The sequence below is a fragment of the Monodon monoceros genome, unplaced genomic scaffold, assembly GCF_005190385.1.
Source record: "Monodon monoceros isolate NGI ecotype Baffin Bay Population unplaced genomic scaffold, NGI_Narwhal_1 Super_Scaffold_19, whole genome shotgun sequence".
In the NCBI taxonomy this organism is placed as follows: Eukaryota; Metazoa; Chordata; class Mammalia; order Artiodactyla; family Monodontidae; genus Monodon; species Monodon monoceros.
The window spans coordinates 32,093,331-32,115,151 of NW_021703775.1; the positions used below are offsets into that span (position 1 = coordinate 32,093,331).

General features: G+C 36.2%; 1 pseudogene; it reads left to right on the forward strand.

The window, feature by feature from the left end:
* LOC114900453 overlaps positions 1–21,821 on the forward strand; it is a 98,036-nt pseudogene that overhangs the window by 38,533 nt on the left and 37,682 nt on the right.

Below are 21,821 nucleotides of genomic sequence, written 5' to 3' on the forward strand. Positions count from 1 at the left end.
GACTTTCTTGCCTGTCCCCAAATGTGATCTATTGCAGTTTGGGACTCATAGAGCCAAAAACAGGACTAGAAGCGTTGACAGAAATGGTATTTTCCAGAAACTGGAAAAGGAAACTAATTTGGCAAGGGTCTCAAAGCTAGTTTATTGGCAAAATGATAACTAGAACTCAGATCTCATTTCTAGTTCAGTCATAGCTACTCTTACTCTTCCTCTCTGACATCTGGCAACTTCCAGAAAATTGCATGACTCCCTATATCCTGGGTTAGCTTTGTAGGGTTACTATAACAAAGTACTGCAGACCTTGTAGTTAAAACAACGGAAAAGTCTTCTCTTATCTCACAGTTCTGGAGGCTGGAAATCCAAAATCAAGTTGTTAGCAATCCCTGCTCCTTCTGAAGCCCACAGGAAGAATCCTTCCTTGCCTCTTCCTAGCTTTTGGTGGCAGTTGGCCATTCTTGTGGTTCCTTGTCTTGTAGCTACATCACTCCAGTCTCTGCCTCTGCTGTCATATGACCTTCTTCCCTGTGTATCGGTCTTCACATCACCTTTCCTCTTCTCATAAAGGCAACAATCAGATCAAAAGCCCATCCTACTCCAGTATCTCCTTATCTTAACTACTTACATCTGCAATGACCTTATTTCCAAATAAGTTCACATTTGGAGGCACTGGGGGTTAGGGATTCATCATCTTTTCCTTGGGGGGTGGGTACACAACTCAACTCATACCATACCCCATAGCATGTAGGTTGAGACCTACAGAGGTCCAGAAAGGCAATGGAGAGGCAAGGAAAGCGAGTTCTTCTGAGTGTCTCTCATTTGCTTTCCTTGGTTCCATTTGACATTCAACTTGTGTTCTGTTAACAAGCACTGGCAGGAAATTTGTAACCAAGAAAATGGATGGATGCTCATCTGTTTCTCTCTTATTCTCTCATTGCAAAGCAATTTATAGTCTCTGTTTGGAGAAACCAAGGCAGTCTTTGCCCACTGCTTCCTATCACAAAAGGCAAGCCTCACTTCCTCCGCCTGGTTCACAGTCATTACCCGCCAACCAGGCAGAGAGCATCACAATGGCTAATGGAAACTTTCTCCTCAGCATAAACTGTGCAGTTCTCTAATTTGTTTAGCTAAACTGCATTAGTCATACTGAAAGTTTTATTATCAGAGTCAAATACAGGAAGCTGGAGTGGACATGCTGTATTTAAAAAACGTTAAAGCATTTTTAAAAATAAGCTTGGCATATTGATTAGTTAATTTTCTAAACAAGAGGCTCATTCCTTTTAATCCTCAGCATTACTGTAAATTCTATTTCCGCCTTTTAGATCATACTGTTCAAAATGGGATTTAAAAAAAAAAAACCTCCAACAACAACACACACGTATTTCATGTTAGGTTTGCTCTAAAGTATTACTGAATTGGGTGGAAGAGGTATGGCTCTGGGTTTCTACCATTGTAAATTTAGGAGAACAAACTGTGATTCTTTGCCTGAGTTGAAACTAACACTTTATGTCCATAAATGTGATGTTTTCCCAGTGGTCTAAGGCAAGCAATTTTGGGCAATTATTCTGTCATTTCTATAGCGGTCACTTCATTTGACCTGGTTTTTTAAAAATTTCTCCCAGCGTTTTGTAGGAGTGGGCCCTTAAGTACATCTTTTCTTCCCCTTACTAATTGTCCTTGTTGTTTGTTTATAACAGATAAAGTCCTTTGTTAAGGACTCAATCAATGCTACTGGATAAGTCCTACTATTACCATGTCAGATATATTACTAGTGGACTAGATCCTGTTAGGTGAGTGAGCTTTTCATCACAGCGCACAGTTTTATAGGGACTATTATTCAGATCTTGCGGATACACATCATAAAAAGCCCTTCCAGTATGATATCATATTGTGAGCCCACTTGAAATCTTTCCTTCCAAATGAGCCTGACTGATGGCAGTCTTCATTTCATCAGATTCACTATGACTGTTTTCAATGCCTAACATGGAGCTCATGTCGTAGTTAAGTCTAAATAATCTGTTCATAACAGTGAAGACAACTGTTCATAACAGTGAAGACAACTGTCTCTTAGTCTACATTAAAAAAAACAGAATTTCTTACTCTTGGTCTTGAATTAAGTCGCTCCTACAATAAAGGTTTTCCTAGACCCCCATGTTGATTCAAACTGCTTATACAAACAGAGCAGAGGAAAAGTCCATGATTTGAAAATTCTCAGATAAATCATCTTACAGGTAAATGTTTTAGGTTCAGTGGATTTAGTAGATGCCAAACAGAGAGAAATTCACTTGAAAGAAAATGGTGAAAAGGTTTACGTATTTTCTTCCAAAAGTTTAACTAAAGTAATTAGATTAGGAAACCAATAACTTTATGTCTGCTTCTGGAGTTTATTTGGGATAAGCAATTTATTTAGTAGATTCTGCATTGCCAAGTTAATTTTTTTATGACATTTGCAAATGGATCAGACAGTGTAACATTTCCTCTTTTTCCTTGCAAAAAGAGAAAAAAGCAGCACCAAAAATAGGTGTCCTAGGCATATCTCTCACATAATTCAAGTTACCCAATGCAGTGTTTGAAGCCAATCTAAATGGCTTTACCCATCCCTACCACTGCCCTCCCACACTGGAAATATGCCCCCCTGTAAGATGTCTTCATGATGAATGAGCTAATGTTTATAAAGTACTTTAGAGATCCGTGGGCAAGACACTATCTAATTACAAAGTATAGTTCTCTTTATTAAATGGAAGCTATTTTCCCCCTGTGTTTTTCATTATCCATACCATTTCCATGCCTTACCTTCCTGATGGTTTCCATTGCAAAGTGCAATCAGTTTCTTAAAAAAAATGGGGGGCGGAGCTCAATAATTTTAAGTCACAGTGCATTGCACATACCCAGAAAAACCTAGATCACTTCCAAATTCAAGGACTAATAAAAATTGGAAGCACTCCAGTAATTTTAAATTGATTTGCACATTGAAGAGTGATTTAAAATCACTGGAGTGATTCAATTTTTTTTTATATATGCACTTCAGTTTAGAAGTGAGTCAGACAGACAGCATCATAGTGTAGAAGAGAAGTCCAAGACACCGAGTTAATGTTTAAAAAGTTAGGAATTAGACTAAAACATAACTGGAGGAACCAAGATCAAACAATCACTAGAGTCAATTGAGCCATTAAGCTGAAGGACCATGGTGAATGTCTGGACGCATTTTCCAAGGCCTGTCTTCACCTGGTCCATGGCCATCTCTTCTTCTTAACTGATGATATTTACAATCTTTGTTGCTCATTTATAAATGTACTACATATGCCCTTTAACGTTTCTCAGAGGTGTTTTTCAGTATTGTGTATTATTTTTGTTTTGTCATTTAATTTTCATGTGAGTGACAATTTAAGTAGAAATATAATGTGAGAAATGTAATTGTACAGATGCAATCAATGTATATAATTTAAATTTTCTACAGTCACATTAAAAAAGAAAACTAAAATTAATTTTAATAATATATTTCATTTAAGCTAATAGCTCCAAAACACTGTCATTTCAATATGTAATTAATATATACAAAATTATTGAGATATTTTACTTTTTTTTTTTTTTTTTTTTGGTCTTTGAAGTCTGGTGTGTATTTTACACTTACAGTATGTCTCAAATTGGAGTGGCTGCCCTTCAAATGTTCAATAGCCTCATGTTGCTAGTGGCTACCATATTGGACAGTGGAGCTATAGTCTTGAAGGTCTGAACTGTGTTTTCTACTTTGAAACTTCAGTTATGCTTCCAGTTTGCATTTTTCATTGCATTTACCATCTCACTTTACTTTGTGGCTATTGAAGTCAACAGTGCAGGTTTATTAGCATAACAAGAAAACCAAATAAAGCAAGACCAAACAATCCAGTGATTCTTCTTCAGGCCACATGCAGTTTGACAGCACGTATTCTACCTGAGCTGCATATAGCATTGAAACAGAAAGCTGACATATGGAGTTTGCTGAAGGCCTAGGGCTAAATTTCAGCATCTATGCATTTATGCATAAAATTCAAATATGGCCAAGGAAAAGGCTCTCTATTAACCATGACAGAAAGAAGAAAAAGAAAACACAAAAATAACTTTCAGTGGTGAAATTGAACAAGAGTTTATTAACAGCTACCAAAGAAGGAGCATCATTTTCCCAGTAAAGGCTCTGGCCAGTAATTGTCTACTGTCTCTAGTCTCTGCTGGAAAAGGCATTCCATGCTCAAGGGACAGATTTTTCAGAGCCTCCAGGGCAGCACATGAGGATATGAGTATAGGTAAAAAAGATGGCCCCACACAGTGGATGCATTGTCGGGAAAGCAAATGATTTTACATGACTCAGAGCAAAGAAAGGATGTAAAAGGCCACAAATGACAGTTTGATGGATAGAGATGGATGGCCAAAGAGAAACCTCACTTAAAATTCTTCCTTTGAACATTCCTCCACTGAGGAATTTCATAGAACTACGGTGTAGTTTTTCTCCTTTTAATTTTTTATTTGCCTGATTCTGAAAGTTATGTATGTTCTTTATAACAATGTTGAAAGTATGAAAAAGAAAAAAGAACAATAAAAGATGACCTCTCTTCCCACCAGCCAGAGGAAATCATTATTAACATTTTGACTTAGTTCCTTCTAGTCTTTCTTTTTATAGATTTTATATAATTGAGATATTATTGTGCTTTCTTCATTTTACATTTTAATGTGAACATTTTCTTTTAGAATTAAAATTTTCTTAGACCACAATTGACTTTGTCACTCTGATAACACTTTTTCCATTATAAATGATGCTGTGATGAGCATCTTTTCACCTAAATCTTTTTCTGCATTTCAAACTTTTTGTTTAAAGTAGATGGCAAAGAAAAATTACTGGGTCAAAAATATAAACTTTTGTAAGGGTTTTGAAATTATATTGCTATGTTCTCTTCAAAAAAGGTTAAATTTTCCTTCTGAGAGCTATTTCCTACCATGTTTGGCACACAATATAAAACCAGATCACTTGACACCTTTATTTCTAGTTTTGTTCCAAAATCATTGGAACAATGATTCTCCTTTTGTAGTTTTGTTGATAATATTCCATAAGTTGTTGTCAATAAATAACTTGGTGAAATATCCTCACCCAGCAGCAACTTGTCTCTAGCACCTACTCAAGCTATTTGTGAACAGACAGTATAGAGAGGAGAAGCTTTGGAGATATTTGCTTCCATTAAAAGTATTACTGCTTTAATTTTAGCAGATAGATTAGTAGCAAAAGATTTTGGGGAAAGATTTCCTTTCCATGTATTCTAAGAGAGCACCATTTGGTAAATCTCACTCTTGTTGCCTGGTGAACTAATACCTTTTAAAATTTGTAATAGCCTACATTTATTGAGAATTTACTATACTCCAAATATTTTATATTTTGGATTTTGTCATTTCATCCTCAAAGTAACTCTATAAGGAAGACACCATTATCAGTCCCTTTTTACCCATAAAGGGTCCTTATCCTTAGATTGTCCCTAACTTAAATTACAATGCTATTAAATAGCAGAGTCAAGATTCAAACCCAGAATCTAGAGAGTCTATTTTGAGAAGGGTTGCCTGTTCTTAAATACTACCACTATCCAGCCTCAAATTTTTGGAGAAATTTCCCAGTTTGTCCTATAACTTCTGTTTTATTTGCACCTGCAACTCTTCATTGCACATATCTGTTTACTAGTTGACTGTAAGCTCCCTGAGGGCAGGTTGGTGCCCTGTTCACTGTCATAAGTCTACCGTTTAACACAGTGCCAGGCACTTCATAGGTACTCAGGAAACATTTATTGGATACGTAGTGTGAGTCAAAACGCTTAGAAGTGAGTCATAACATGATAATTTGTGACGTTATTCTTTTTTAAAATTTTTAAAATTGAAGTATAGTCAATTTACAATGTTGTGTTAGTTTCAAGTGTATAGCAAAGTGATTCATTTATACATATATATATTCTTTTTCAGATTATTTTCCATTATACGTTATTACAAGATACTGAGTATAGTCCCCTGTGCTATACAGTAGGTCCTTGTTTTTTTACCTATTTTATATATAGTAGTATGTATGTGTTAATCCCCAAATCCTAATTTATGTCTCCCCCACCTCCTGCTATCCCCTCTGGTAACCATAAGTTTGTTTTCTACTCTTTAAAACGTTTTCCAGAGTAGATGGTCTTGTTCAAATGAGTGCAATTTAAAATAATCACCCAAAAAGAGGAACTGAATTGTTCAGTAATGTGAGAACTTTTAGCTACTAAAATGACATTTAGGGTACTCTGGGTTATATTTGGCCTGTAACACAGAGCAAAAATTTATCCAATACTCTTTCAAAGAAAGATTCCCTAACTGTTGTAAACTGAAAGCCTATTTTTTTTAAACAAGTCTAAATTGATGTGTAATAACTTAGTTAGAAGTCATGTGAAGTTTCACGGTTTCAATTGTTTTACTTTGATTTTCCTGCAAAGTGCAGCTCAGTGGGTGTGAACCCACACAAACCAAAACAGAAAGAAGGGGGTTTGCACAGAATCTTCAGAAACGGAGATGCATGGTACTCACAGCTTTATTCAGCAACTTAAGGGGGACAGCATGTCCAGCATTGCAATCTATCACATTAACAAAAATGATGACTCCTCAGGGAGTTGGAATAAAATGTTTAATAACGAAATGGTGAGGAAACCATTTAACGACTCGTGTGTGTTTATGACTTCTGTGTTTACAACTTCTGTGTGGTTTTTTTTAACAAGGATGGATGTGTTCTTTGTAAAGAAAAGAAGTTGTGTAAAACCCCAAATGCTCAGGTTAAGACCCAAGGATGAGAAAAATGTCTTCCTCACAGAGCATTCTTACATTTAAAAAAATGATTTTGAGTACAATGACTGAGAAACAAGTTTCCACTTGTCTAGATAATGCAGTTTTGGATGGAATGATACATCTTTAGCAGAGTGTCTATTTCACTCTTGTTATTTGTTTAATATTTTTAAAAGGGCCACTTTGGAGGTTTTGTATACATTGTGTTTGATTTTATGTCTGTTTCAGGGACAATAAAATTTGCCCTATTATTTGCAGTTAGTACGTTTCATTTATACATGCAACCTGGCTACACCCAAGTAAAGAAACATTTATTGAATTAGGGGTATGGTTAGGGTTAGGAACTTTGTATGTATGTATTATAGAAGCACATTTTATATACATATATGTATATTCTTTATATATGTTTATGCATATGTGTTATGTATATGTATGCCTGTATCTCTATCTCTATATCTTTAGTGTACTTAAAAGCATACTTACGAAAATTTTCTGAATCATCTCCATGTAGAACTTCCCCCATCTTCTGTCATAACTCCACTGCATCCTATACCTCCTGTTTTCAGAAGTATACTGATACTATCTTCATAGTATACTTAGACAAAGAATAATTTTTTTTCTCATACCATTTTTCATGGACTGTTGATATGTTGGCAATAAGAGAAATCAGCTTTTGTAGAAATATGAAGTATTTTTCTAATCATTCATCATAGGAATGCTCCACAATGACGTAATTTGAATGCTTGGGGTAGTTTAATGAGGTGTCTGTGCAGAGATGGGGAATGTATGGGGTCAGTCCTAGATAAAAGGTGAATGGCCAGCAGATACAATTTGTGCCTAAGTAGCAACATTCAGAAAAAAAAAAAGTGACAACTGATATCGCAAGTTCACGAAACGGTACCAAGAAGATGTTCTAAAAATTGTAGTTCAATGACAAATTGAAACTGAAAGACAAAATCTTGGTTGAATATCAGGGAACTGGCTTCAGACACCCCATGAAATTTTTTCTTAAAGACTTTCTGTTGTTATTGCACTGTTTTTATCCAGATTTCACTACTTTGATTGGTCTGAATGTACACACATGTTACAATTGGGTCTCAGGGTAAAATCTCTCCAAATATACTGTGAATTTAAGGTCTAGCTTGGCACCGTGAGAAGTCTAGTTTAATTCACCTCAGAGTAGTGTGGGGTCAGGAGCCTGGTTTTTAATGGAGAGCAGGATCCCACCCTGGTGCAGGGTGTGTGCTGTAGGTGAGGTGGGGATAGGACACTAGGAGAGCAAAATCCAAGATGGAAAACCATGGATGGTAACAACAGTGGAGCAAATGGTTTCTAGGTATCTTTGTTCTTCTGGGATAGACAGATGAACCAGAGATAATTTCATCAGACTTGGTATTCCCCCTGAGGAGGTATTGCTTATAGATAGTAAATATTTCACCAGAATTCATCTGCTGAAGTAGAGTCAGGAAGGTCAACTGGAGCTTCAAGCAATGCTAGACCAGACCTAAAGTTTCTTGAAGTGCCCCCAGGGTATCTCTAGCAAGGGGTGCATTGGGGCAGGAGGATAAGAACCCAGAGGAAGTGCTCTGCATCCTGCATCCCTTCTTCAACTAGAGGAACTCCACATAATATTGCACTTGAATAAAAGGCTTTACCATTAAAAGTACTCTAAGGACTTCTGCTTTAGATACCTATTTATGTGGACATGGAAGCAGTGCCACATCCCTTACTGATAATAAAACCCGTCATTGCTGATTACTGCTTTGAGATTTCACAGGTCTGTTGTAGAAGAATTGTATGCTGGTTATTAAGAATGATCAGCATCTCCTGTGGTTGTCAGCAGAACTGTCCCTGTGCAACACAAATCTTGTTGGACCCTGGTATCATCTTTGTGAGCAACTGTGACTCAGTCAAGGTTAAAATGAAATGCCAGTGCAGGTTGTTAAAAGAGGCGGTAGTGGGCTTCCCTGGTGGCGCAGTGGTTGCGAGTCCGCCTGCCGGTGCGGGGGGCGCGGGTTCGTGCCCCGGTCCGGGAGGATCCCACGTGCCGCGGAGCGGCTGCGCCCGTGAGCCGTGGCCGCTGAGCCTGCGCGTCCGGAGCCTGTGCTCCGCAACGGGAGAGGCCACAGCGGTGAGAAGCCCGCGTACCACAAAAAAAAAAAAAAAAAAAAAAAGAGGCGGTAGTCACTGAGGATTGCAGTTGTTAAGGGGGTACAGGTATTGAAAAGCATGCAGTGAAGCCGAACTATAATCCAAGCAAGTTGGGTGGTGCTGCACTTTCATATTCCAGGAAGCTTTAACCATTTTATAACATTGAACTCAGTAGAAGATAACTGGATTTCTATAGCACAGTGATGTGCTCTAGGATATTGATTTAGCACAAACTCAAATTCCTCAAGCTGCTTACATTTGAAAGTTTTGGTACTGCTTCCCTGAATGAATTGGTAGTTTGAGGCTGGGTTAAAAAAAATAGGCCCAGGGATATTTTCTCCAGTCAGAAAGAAAACTCTATTCTAGTACTTCTGGAAGAGAATGGGATAGTGGCATCACAGGACACTGGTATTACGTCTGTTATATCAACTTATACTCACATAGTAAGTTTGTGGGTCTTGAGTCATTCAGGGGATACCTAGTCCTTGAGTGCTGGATCATCAACTTAATGTGAAACTGTGCTTCTAAGAGGCTAATCAGACTAATTGGGTCAGAGTTTTTTGTTGCCATGCCCCAGCAGCATAAGTTCGCCTTGAATAGGGTGATGGGTGCCGTGGTAGAGTGGTCAAAAAAAGCCCAAATCATTGGACCAAATCTTGGTTTAGATTTCAGAAGGCTGATCATTTTATACATTACTGCTAAGTATATAGTGAAAAGCATGGAAAAGTATTCTATATTGCTGATGGGTAATTTTAGTGTTCATAATTCTATTTCCCAAAATGTTTTGCAGTGACTCTGGATTACCTCTGTGATCAGAAGCATAATAAAACCATAAAAGTGTTAAGCTCTCCTCTTGGTTCAGGTTTTAAACAGAACCTGGGTCTCTTCTAAGTGATACAAGAATACAAGGACGCTCCATTGGCAACTTACTGAATGAGAAAACTGAATGAGAAGTTTTGGACAATTCTCATAAAACTTCTCTGGTTACCCCAGGAAAAGCAGCAAAGACGTGGATCAGTTGTTACGATGAACTTATCCTCCTGAGTCAGGAGCTGTATCTATTTGCTCTAGTCTAGATTATTGGCCAAAAGGAGCAATTTTTTTGTAAGCAGATCAAAAACATAGTGAGCTAGCTGCGAAGGGGAAGGTTTTGGTAGTCAGAAATATGGTGGCATGCTTAGCACCACATAATTCAGCAATAACGTTAGGGACACTGTCAATAATCTCTCACCAGCAGTAAACAGATACATTTTGCGATCTGAAAAAACAGAGCTAGACAGAAAATGGGAAGTGAGTACTGAACCTACTGAAATCTAATGCAAAGAAAGCATTGAGGTCAATGAAAGGACTGTGTATTCATGATCATCATCAAAAAATCTACAAACCGGAGAGGGTGTGGAGAAAAGGGAACCCTCTTGCCCTGTTGGTGGGAACGTAAATTGATACAGCCACTATGGAGGTTCCTTAAAAAACTAAAAATAGAACTACCATATGACCCAGCAATCCCACTCCTGGGCATATACCCTGAGAAAACCATAATTCAAAAAGACACATGTACCCCAATGTTCATTGCAGCACTATTTACAATAGCCAGGACATGGAAGCAACCTAAGTGTCCATTGACAGATGAATGGATAAAGAAGATGTGGTACATATATACAGTGGAATATTATTCATCCATAAAAAGGAACGAAATTGGGTCATTTGTAGAGATGTGGATGGACCTAGAGTCTGTCATACAGAGTGAAGTAAGTCAGAAAGAGAAAAACAAATATGTATATTAACTCCTATATGTAGAATTTAGAAAAATGGTACAGATCAACCCATTTGCAGGGCAGGAATAGAGATGCAGGCATAGAGAATGGATGGGTAGACACAGAGGGGAAAGGGAAGGGTGGGATGAATTGGGAGATTAGGATTGACATAAATACACTACCATGTGTAAAATAGTTAGCTAGTGGGAACCTGCTGTATAGCACAGGGAGCTCAGCTCAGTGCTCTGTGATGACCTAGATGGGTGGGAGGGAGGTCAAAGACAGAGGGGATATATGTATACATATAGCTGATTCACTTTGTTGTACAGCAGAAACTAACATAACATTGTAAAGGAATTATATTCCAATTTAAAAAAAAGATGGAAGCATGAGTTCTTTACAGAAACATCTCAGCAAATTCTGCCACGTTACTTTCTGCTTCCATGGGATTATCATTATTCGATTTCTCTCATGCACAGAAAACTTTTGTCCCATGGCATCGCTTTTGTCCCCAAACACTCCTTAACCTCAGACACCTATAATCATACATGTCCCAGGATCACCAAATTAAGGGATTTTGATGCAGTCACAGTGAATACAGCCATGTTCAAATATGTCCTATCATGTACGTTTATAAATACTGTTGTATATTTCCTGTCACTCTCAAAGTCCCAAAGGCTTTTATGATATCTTTTCTTCCTTTATATCATATTACAAAAGAATTGCCTCTCAAATACTATCATAATTACTGACTTCCCTAATGGCCACTTTAATTGAAATCATTTGGGATTTCCCAGTGGTATTCATTCAAGTGCCATATAAAAAAATGACCTATTAAGCAGGTTTAGAATGCTACCCATTATTAACAAGGGGAATTCCCCTTTCATCCATCTTCCATCCTAAGGATTATATCATTTCAACAAGAACAAATCTGTTTCCCATCAGGATTCCATCAATTAACACCTACTACACACTGTATTAATTAACACCTACTACACACTGTATTAATACACACCTCATGCCAGGGTTCTTATTAATTCAGAGAGTTTGTTTGTGAGCTTGGTTATTATTCACAATAAGAAGATTAATTATTCTTAGAATAGGAGATTGTTAATGAGCCCTAGAATTCTTATCTAAATCCCTTACTTCACAGATAACCCGATGAATTGGCAAGCATTGTGATCCTAAGTGTGATGTTATAAAAACATTCTTTCTTTGGTACGGAGGATTTAGAGCTAATTACCTTAAAATACCATTAGCTAGGAGTTTACTAACAAGGATAATAATTAACTGCTTTTGTATTCAACTTATATGGAGAAGCAATACTTAATAATTCATTCATTCTCTCAACATATTTATCAAAAAGTTTTTTTTATGTAAAGTACCGTTCTAGATCCTAAGATCAGGACAATTTTTATAAAGAAATAATTTCAATATATGTCCTAGTATTTGGTACACATCTATTTATATTCTCTCTCTCACTAAGTGAAGATATTAAGCTGATTTATATTTAGAAAGAATTTCAGTGACAATATTGAAACAGAAAGTGATTACTCTGAATTAAAAACAGCAACAACAAAAATAACCAGAATTCCTGATGAACAAAGTGTTCCATCTTGGATTGTGATTTTACTTTATTTGGTACCCAAAGACCTAAAATTATCTGTGGACTAATTGCAAGACTTACAGTAGCTAAGTAAAATGAAAGAGATGACACTGGAGTTGATAGATACTGAAGTAAGCTACTCAAACCTCCAGAGATATCGGAATTGTTATAATATAAAATACATTACTCATTATTCAATTCAGGGATCTTCTACTTCATCAAGTTCTTCAGTGCTAGAATGTCTTCATATGCACAATTCCTACTGCTCAATATATTGCTAAAATAAGCCTTTCTAGAGCTTAGGTGAGGTTTTAAACTGCATAACATGAATGAACAAAGTGTCTTTTAGACATTTACTGTGTGATATATTATTTAGGATCCTATTTAACAATTCAGAAATTTATTTTACTTTTGAGTATGTGTTCAGCTGAATTGGCCGCTCAATCACAAGGGGCTTATACACAATGTATATTTGTCACCACCACTCTCTATACAATAAATAATTTGCAAAGTCGAACCAAGTTGACCAATGTCTTCAAAATAGTGCATACGTGCTCCTAAATAGTTACGTCTACTAAATCATCTATTACTCAAAGACCTTGAAGTTTCAGACATGTTTACCAGACAGAAAATCATAAAAAACTTGAACTCTAAATTTTCCAAGATTTATCAGCATAAACTCACTTTGTGACACTATTTCAATTTAATTTTCTGAATGTACTGTGTATTAGTTTTACCCACTTGAGACTGGAACTATATTCCTTGATCCATTGTGAGTATATTTTTTAAAACAGTAATAGATAAAAACTCTCACCAAATAAGAAAGAGAAGCTTTAAACCTATATTAGTTTATTGTACTGTTATTTTGTGTGTACCTCTCATTAGCTCTTGCTATTCCTATGGTTGTTGATTATTCTTATCAAGTAGCATAGACTTATGCTTAAGTTTCTGGCAGTGTTAACAATGAGGGAAGGAATTACCTCCAAATGATCATTTGTAGCGGGTTGCGCAAAACATTACATTCATGTTAACAATGTATATGCCCAAGCTTTACACATTTCCTGTAGCTCTAATACTGATTCTAACTTTATGCAGGGGACGGGGAGAATGATAGAATAATTTTTTAAAATATAAAATATGAGTCTTCCTAAAGACCTTCTTAGAAGAAATAAGCAAACATTACACAAGCCCGTATATAATCTTCCTTTGCAAACTGGGTCAGGAAATGTGTGTTTCATTTCAAAAAGGAACACTTAAATTTGGAGAGAAGGATGAATATGCAAAAATTAACACAAAGCTTCTTTCAAAATGTTTTGATTATGTGCCAGAAGAGAACAGTATTAGAAGTTTCAATTGAACAAAAGGGAGTAAAATGTACTTTTTACATCAAATGCCAAATTTAAAAGCACATTCTAGGCAAAGCATCTAATTCAAATCAAAAGAGTTTGCTTAGAAAAAACGGTGGCAGCCTGAATCTGTGGCTCTCTACACATCCTCCCTCCAAAATGAGTAAGATCAACAGGAGTACAAATCAGACAACACAGGACCCATACTTTCAGCATTATTACTAGGAAACCGAGAATATTATGAACTTTGCATAGTATAGAGAAAGTGTGTGACCCTTAGAAATATGGAAGTGAAGAGAAAGAATAAAGTAGGAGAAAAATTAAAGACCCTGATGACAAGACAGAGAACCTTAAGATATGACAAACTTTCCCTTTCTCCCTAACCAACAAAAACATCCATTTAAAAATTGCATTTTTTCATACTGACAGAAGAGGGAGCTTTTGAATGAGGGCCCCTGTCCAACTGCCTAGAAATAGGAACCAACTTTATACAAAACTACGTTAAGATGAAAAACAAAAACTAAGAATTGGGATATTTCAGAAGATGAAAATTTCACCTTCTGAAATCATGAAGCAAGAGAGACCTACTTTAACACAATACTCCCAACCTAATTAAATATTCTCAAACATGCAGTTGGAGATATATATGTAAATAATATATGGGAAAGAAATTAAATAAAATAATCTTAGCATCATAAAAATGAAGAATGAATTACAAGGTAATCAAGGGAGAAGAGATTCAAATAAAAATCATGTAATAGACATTGAAGAATAGCAGAAAAGTTATGAAGAGAATGCAAATAACATAAAGAAGTAAAAAAGGTCATAGAAGAAGTGCTTGAAATGGAAGACATAAAAAGAAAAAATAACATCTGTATAATTGAATCCTGGAGAAAGAAAAACAAAACAATGGCACACAAATAATTAAACTATAATCTCCCCAATATTTCCAGAAATAAGAAAGCAGACGTGCATATTAAAAGGACCCACCATGCATGTGGGAAAACCTATCTGATGTGATCAACTCTAAGACATAGGCTGGTAAAACTGCTAGAATTTAAAGACAGAAAAAAATATCCTCAGGGTCTTCAGGACAAAGAAAAAATTATTTAAAACTTTAAACAGTTAGGCTGATTTCAGATTTCTCAAGAGTAGCATACAAACATCACAGCAATGGAGCAGCAATGTAAGACATTCAAATAAAGAAATTCATATCAAGGATTTTATATACTGCTAAGCTGTCTTTCAAGTACCAATATTATAGAAAAAAGAAGTTTTAAACATGTAAGAATTGAGGTAATAATTTACCCATAAACTCTTCCTAAAGAATCTGCTGGAGTTAGATCTTTATCTGACCAAGAAATGACTGGGCAAGCTTAGGTAAAAGGACAAATGGTGATTATTTAATATACACAATTATAGATGCAACCATAAAATAAGAGTGGGAACATCTGTGGAATAATAGCATGTAAATGTTATATGCTCTAAAAAATAGAAAGAATGCAAATTTAAAATGTGAAGAAAAGGGAGAAAGAAAGAGGAAAGTAGAATAAGGTCATTAATTCTCCTTTATGGAAAATAAGTGGAGTCAGAGGAAACAATTTAAAACTGAGAAGCTATTTAGAAAAGGGTTAAGATGGGGGGTTAAAGGCACTGTAAAAGGTACAAATACAAAAGTAACCAATAGAAGAAAATTAAATCCTTTCTTAATGACAAAAGAAATAAAAAGGAAAAGAAGAAGAGAAAAAATTAATACCACATAGAGAAAAAAACCCACAATAAATATAACAATATGCACAGTAATTATGACACAAAATAGTATGACAAAGTTTAAATAAAACATAAAAGTCATATAAAGAAAGAGAATGGGCTGTATTAGCTCACTAAAAGGAAAAGACATACAAATTGGTTCATAAGGCAAAACCTAACTCTATGCTGACACAAACCTAAATAGAATGATTCAAAAAGGAGGGGAAAAAAAGCAAAAAAGTGTAACTGGCAAAGGAAACAAGAAGAAAGCAGGGGTTGTAATCCTGACATCAGATAAAGAGAAATCATATAAAGAGAATCAGGCCAAAAAACATGAAGCATGACATCTTTGTAGTCCAAAAAGCTGTAATTCATAATGTAGATTTAACACTTATTAATATCTCTGAATCAAACAAAAATAGAAACATAGATAATAGAATATCCTGACACACCATCCTTATTGTAAAACAGGTCAACTGGATTAAAAAATAACTAAGAATATAACATAAGTAAGCAAAGTAATCAATAATAAGATCTTAACGGATTTGTATCAAACACTATACCCTGATAATGGAAAATGTACCCTGTTGTCAACTGCACACAAAAATCGATCATAAAGCATAGGGAAGTGTCTTTATATAATTTAGGTTTAGGGGAAAGCTTTAGAACTATGATTCAAAAATCCAGCAATAAAAGATTAAAAATAATTAAAACATTTGTATGCATTTGTCTAAAGACAAGTGACACATTCAGAAACAATACTGCAAGACACATTTTAGCTAAAGGGCTAATGTTTTACTATACAAAGAACGTTTTAATTTTCTTTTTGGCTGCACCTTGTGGCTTGTGGGATCTTACTCCCCCAACCAGGGATTGAACCTGGGGCCACGACAGTGAAAGCGCCGTGTCCTAACCACTGGACCACCAGGGAATTCCCCAAAGAATATTTTAAGAATGAAACGTCCATTGACGGATGGATAAAGAAGATGTGGTACATATATACAATGAAATAATAGTCATAAAAAAAGAAATAATGTCATTTGCAGCAACATGGATGGACCTAGAGTTTATCATTCTAAGTGCAGTAAGTCAGAAAGAGACAAATATCATATGATATCACTTATATGTGGAATCTAAAATATGACACAAACAAACTTATTTACAAAACAGAAATAGATTCACAGACATAGAAAACAAACTTATGGTTACCAAAGGGGAGAGGGGGGGAGGATAAATTAGGAGTTTGGGATTAACAGATACACACTACTATATATAAAATAGATAACCAACAAGGACCTACTGTACAACACAGGGAACAATACTTAATATTTTGTAATAACCTATAGGGAAGAGAATCTCAAAAAGAATATATATATATATTCAGTTATGCATATAACTGAATCACTTTGCAGTATACCTGAAACTAACAAAACATTGTAAATCAACTACATTTCAATAAAAAGAAAGAATGAGGGAAAAAATTCAAGATGAGCAAAGCACCTAAACAAATTTTTTTTAAAAAAAGACATTAAAATGGCCCTCAAATCTATTAAAAGATGCTTAACTTCTTTCATAAAAGGAAAATACAAATTTAAAACTACACGGAATACTATTTTTACCTGGTTAGATAGGCACCAATTTAAAAGGTTGACAATATACTGTTGGAAAACAGCCTTTCTCATTCATCACGGGTGGCAATGCAAAATGGGACAACCCTTTGAAAGGGGGATCTGACAGTATCTAGCAAATTTACAAATGTCTTAGACCCTCAAATCCCAGTTTTAGGAATTTAGCCTGAAGATACACTTCTAACAAGCACCAATCGTAATTATAAACTACTGACAATTCTAAATTGCCTAAGTAAAGAAGACTGATTGAATAAACTATGGTACATCCACACAGCAGAGTACAATACAACTCTAAAAAAGGATGAAGACGATCTCTATGAACTGATAGAGACTTATTTGAATATATATTGTTAAGGGGAGAAAAGCAAAGTGCAAAAAAGTTTCTATAGCATGCTACTCTTCATGTAAGAAAGGAGAAATAAGAAAACATACTTATTTTTGTTAAAAGAAACATGGGAAAGGATAAACCAGAAATTTATGGGACTGATTTCTTATGGGAGAAAGTAATTTTCTGAGTAGATTTTTTGTATAATTTTGACTTTTGAAATCAAGTAAATATTCTGCATATTCAAAGGAAATAAAATAACATGAAACTAAGAGTAGGGGATAAATCCCTAAAACTGAATGCAAGGAGAAATTTTAAAATTCAACTTCTGTTTTTAAAAACAGCTACACCTGGGGGCTTACCTGGTGGTGCAGTGGTTGAGAGTCTGCCTGCCGATGCAGGGGACGTGGGTTCATGCCTCGGTCTGGGAGGATCCCACATGCCGCGGAGCGGCTGGGCCCGTGGGCCATGGCCGCTGAGCCTGCACGTCCGGAGCTTGTGCTCTGCAACGGGAGAGGCCACAACAGTGAGAGGCCCGTGTACCGCAAAAAAAAAAAAAAAAAAAAGAACAAAACAGCTACACTTAAGGGGGAAAGAACTAATGTAGGTAACTTTTGAATGTAGTACTTTGACTATACACCCTTAGTCTCAATAAAAAAGAAAAAAAATTAAAAAAAAAAACCCTGCAGACAAATCTTGAACTCTTGTAATACGAAAGTTTGCTGCAGAGGTACCTTAGCCAAGGAATCAAATTAACATCATTGATAAAGGGCACACAGCCATCATATCCCTCCTGATAGAATAATCTGGATGGAAACATTGCTTATGTAGTATTCCAGCTAAAACTCACAAGAAGGAAACATCAGGAAAACCCAAATAATGAGATCTTCTGTAAACAGCCTGTATTTTTAATTAATGTCAAAGGCATAAAAGACAGAAAAAGTCTGATGGACTATTCTAGATTAAAAGATACTAAAGAGAGGGCTTCCCTGGTGGCGCAGTGGTTGACAGTCCGCCTGCCGATGCAGGGGACACGGGTTCGTGCCCCGGTCCGGGAGGATCCCACATGCCGCGGAGCGGCTGGGCCCGTGAGCCATGGCCGCTGAGCCTGCGCGTCCAGAGCCTGTTGCTCCGCAACGGGAGAGGCCGCAGCAGTAAGAGGCCTGCGTACCGCAAAAAAAAAAAAAAAAAAAAAGATACTAAAGAGATCCTGGATTGCATCCTGTACTGGGAAAGATAGATATAAAGGACATCACTGGGACAATTCAAGAAATTGAAATATAGACTGTATATTAGATAACAGCATTATATCAGTATGAAAATTTCTGGATTCAAAACATGTTTTGAGGAAACAAACACTAACAGATTAGGGGTTAAAGGGCATGATGTATGCAGCTACTCCCATATAGTTCAGAAAAAAATAGGATATATTACAGAGAGAATGATAAAGCAATGTGGCAAAGTGTTAAACCTTGGAAAATGTGGATGAGAACATTCAGAAGTTCTTTATACTATTCTTAGAATTTTTCTGTGAGTTTGAAATTAATTTGAAGAAAAAGTTAAAAAAAAACAGAGAAAATAAACTGTGTGTGCATCCTTCACTCAGGCAATATTTTCTGTAGTATTGTTACTGATAGTAAAGATTAATATTTGGATGGAGAGAACTATAAAGTTTTCAAAGTCATCCTAAAAATTGTTGCTTCTACTGTGATTTGGGTCTTTCAAAACAGTTGACCTAAACATGATCCTTTACCGTCCTCCCACCTTAATGTGAATAGTTCACTCATGACTAATATTGAGGATTTCTTTTATAAATTTCCACATGCATAGCATTAAATTGTGAAACAATTTGAAAGGTATTTTAAAAGATTATACATGTAGGTATCCCTCCAATTTTAGAAGTAAAATATACTTTCTTAGAAAACTTGGAAACACAGGGTTGTGGCTCAGTGGTTAAGGTAATGGACTAAAAAACCTGAAAAATGTAGAAAAGTATATACAATAGAAAGGAAAAATCACTGAGTAATGATTTCATGAAGAAGAGAGTTTTAAAATGTTTTGCATATTGTTTAAAAAAGGGTCACAGGCCTTTGCAAAAAAAGACATATAGGAAAGATCAGAGTAGATGAAACGTTGGTTTCTTAATGAAAATAAATCCACTGCATTCCAAAAATAGGAAATTTGCACTTGAATTCACTAAATTTTCCTTCCAGAAAGTGATCTCCCTTATAAAAAATGAAAAAGAAATTGCTGATATTCAGTTTCATTAGGTAGAGAAATCAATAACTGCATAAAGCCTGAGTAGCTTGTTGGCACAAACTTGCGTGACCTTATTTTCACTTAAATGTATCAAGATTTGTTCTGGCATTTAAAAAGAAACACTTTTAAGTTGTCAACAACAAAAAATCTATACAAACAAGTGAATAATTGAATTATTCACTTTCTTATGCATATAATGATAAAAGGGGGAGCATAAAAGAGAGAAAGAAATAGATGAGAATTTTCCAGGGAGCTGGTCAAAGCTGAAGAAGACGGCAACTGGGAAACAACACAGCACTGTCAAGATCTAAAAACGTGCCTCATCTTAAATCAGGCCTACGGCCAACTGCGGATTTAAGTGTAGAGGACAACCAGGTCACTTTCCCTTGAGCTCCTTTCCTGTCAGACCCTCTCCCTGGTGTTCACGCTTTTACTGCCATGGGGTGAATTGGAAAAGGGGCCAGGACTTCCCTGCCCAGGGCCTCCTAAGAAGTACATCTGTCATGGATCATGTTATAGAACAGAAATGTTTGGTTTTGATCCTATTCATTTCAACTGGCAGGCGGTTATTATTAGAATGAAAAATTAAGCCATTATGCTGTCGAAGCCTTGCTGGCTCTAAAAAATTTATGGAGTTAATACAACAAAATTATCTTTTATAGCTGATAAAACAGCTGTATGTAGACGGCTGGGCTTTTCTTAAATAGGAAGAAACACAAAATGGCAGTCTTGTTGGGATGGACCACACCAAGACGGAGGTGTCAGTGATATTTGCTGGTTTGGCAACACATGAAAAGGCACACCATGAATGATGGCAGTCTATCCCAAGAGAGGGTTTTATTTTTATTAGTCTTCCTGTAGGAAGGAACCAAAAACCATACCTTCATGTTTTCTAAAAATAAGCCCCTGCAGTCCTTAAAGTAGCATTGTTATTTAAAGGCCTGCTATTTTTCTGTTGTTTAGTGAATGTTTCAATTAATATTTCTGCTACGCAAATATTCATGCAGCAATTACAATTTTTCCGAAACGAATGAATTGCAAGTATAGCTACTTCCTATTTATAAACCACTCTTCTAATATCTTTAGAAGCTGCTCATCTCTGGTAAAAGATTTGAGTCATAAAAAATGCAAAGTACAGTAAGTACTGATGGGGTGCTTTTCATTCCAAGAGCTTTATAGTGATGACTTATTCAGGCCACCTCTGTAAAGGTCACATTGATGATGGTACACACTAGACCAGAACAGTATTGCATCCTTTGGGGGAGGGGGGGCAGGTCTCTGGGGCACGCTTGACTGAACCAGCACATTAACACCTGGGTATTTTTCAAACCAAATTCTTGAATCTTTTCTTACCACATGTAATAATACCCAAATGCCAACAAAAGCAATATTTTAACCTTATCCTAAAGACTTAGGTTAAATGTGTCATAGAGTCTCTTAATATCTGTGTGTGTGTGTATTATATATGAATGTCTATTGTTTTATTATTTGTTGAATTTTTTGAGCTGTTTCTTTTCCAGGTTCCATTAAAATGATTTTATTGAAACACAGCTTTCCTTGGTTGTCAGAAATTTGCTTAGCTTTTTGGAGAGAGGACCTAAGTCCTGTTTTGTCCAGATTGTGTATATGAATGGCCATTTTTGGCCTTTCCACTGAGGTTAGAATTAAAAGGTAAGTACATTGACGCAATTACTAAGTTCTGATGCAAATCTAACTGGTCTACCCTTTCTTTCTTCTTAAAGATGTAATAGATTCGGCTAATTGAGAATAACAGTCTTAAAGTACAGGGCCATGAAGTAGGAGGGAGGATCTTTTGTGTGTATGCTTTCTTTTTCCTTCAAAGATGAACTTACCACCAGAAAAGGAGCAAAGGTGCTAGTCCTAGAGGCAGTGGAAAGGCTTTTTTAATAACAAAAATAGGTAGCGGTTTTAGAATTGTCTTCTGTGCTATACTTCATTGTTCATATTCCATACACATCACTTCATTTCAGTGTTTCATGCCCATGCACAGGTAAGGAAACTGAGGCACTCATTAAAAGTACTTGCAGGGCTTCCCTGGTGGCGCAGTGGTTGACAGTCCGCCTGCCGATGCAGGGGACACGGGTTCGTGCCCCGGTCCGGGAAGATCCCACATGCCGTGGAGCGGCTGGGCCCGTGAGCCATGGCCGCTGAGCCTGCGCGTCCGGAGCC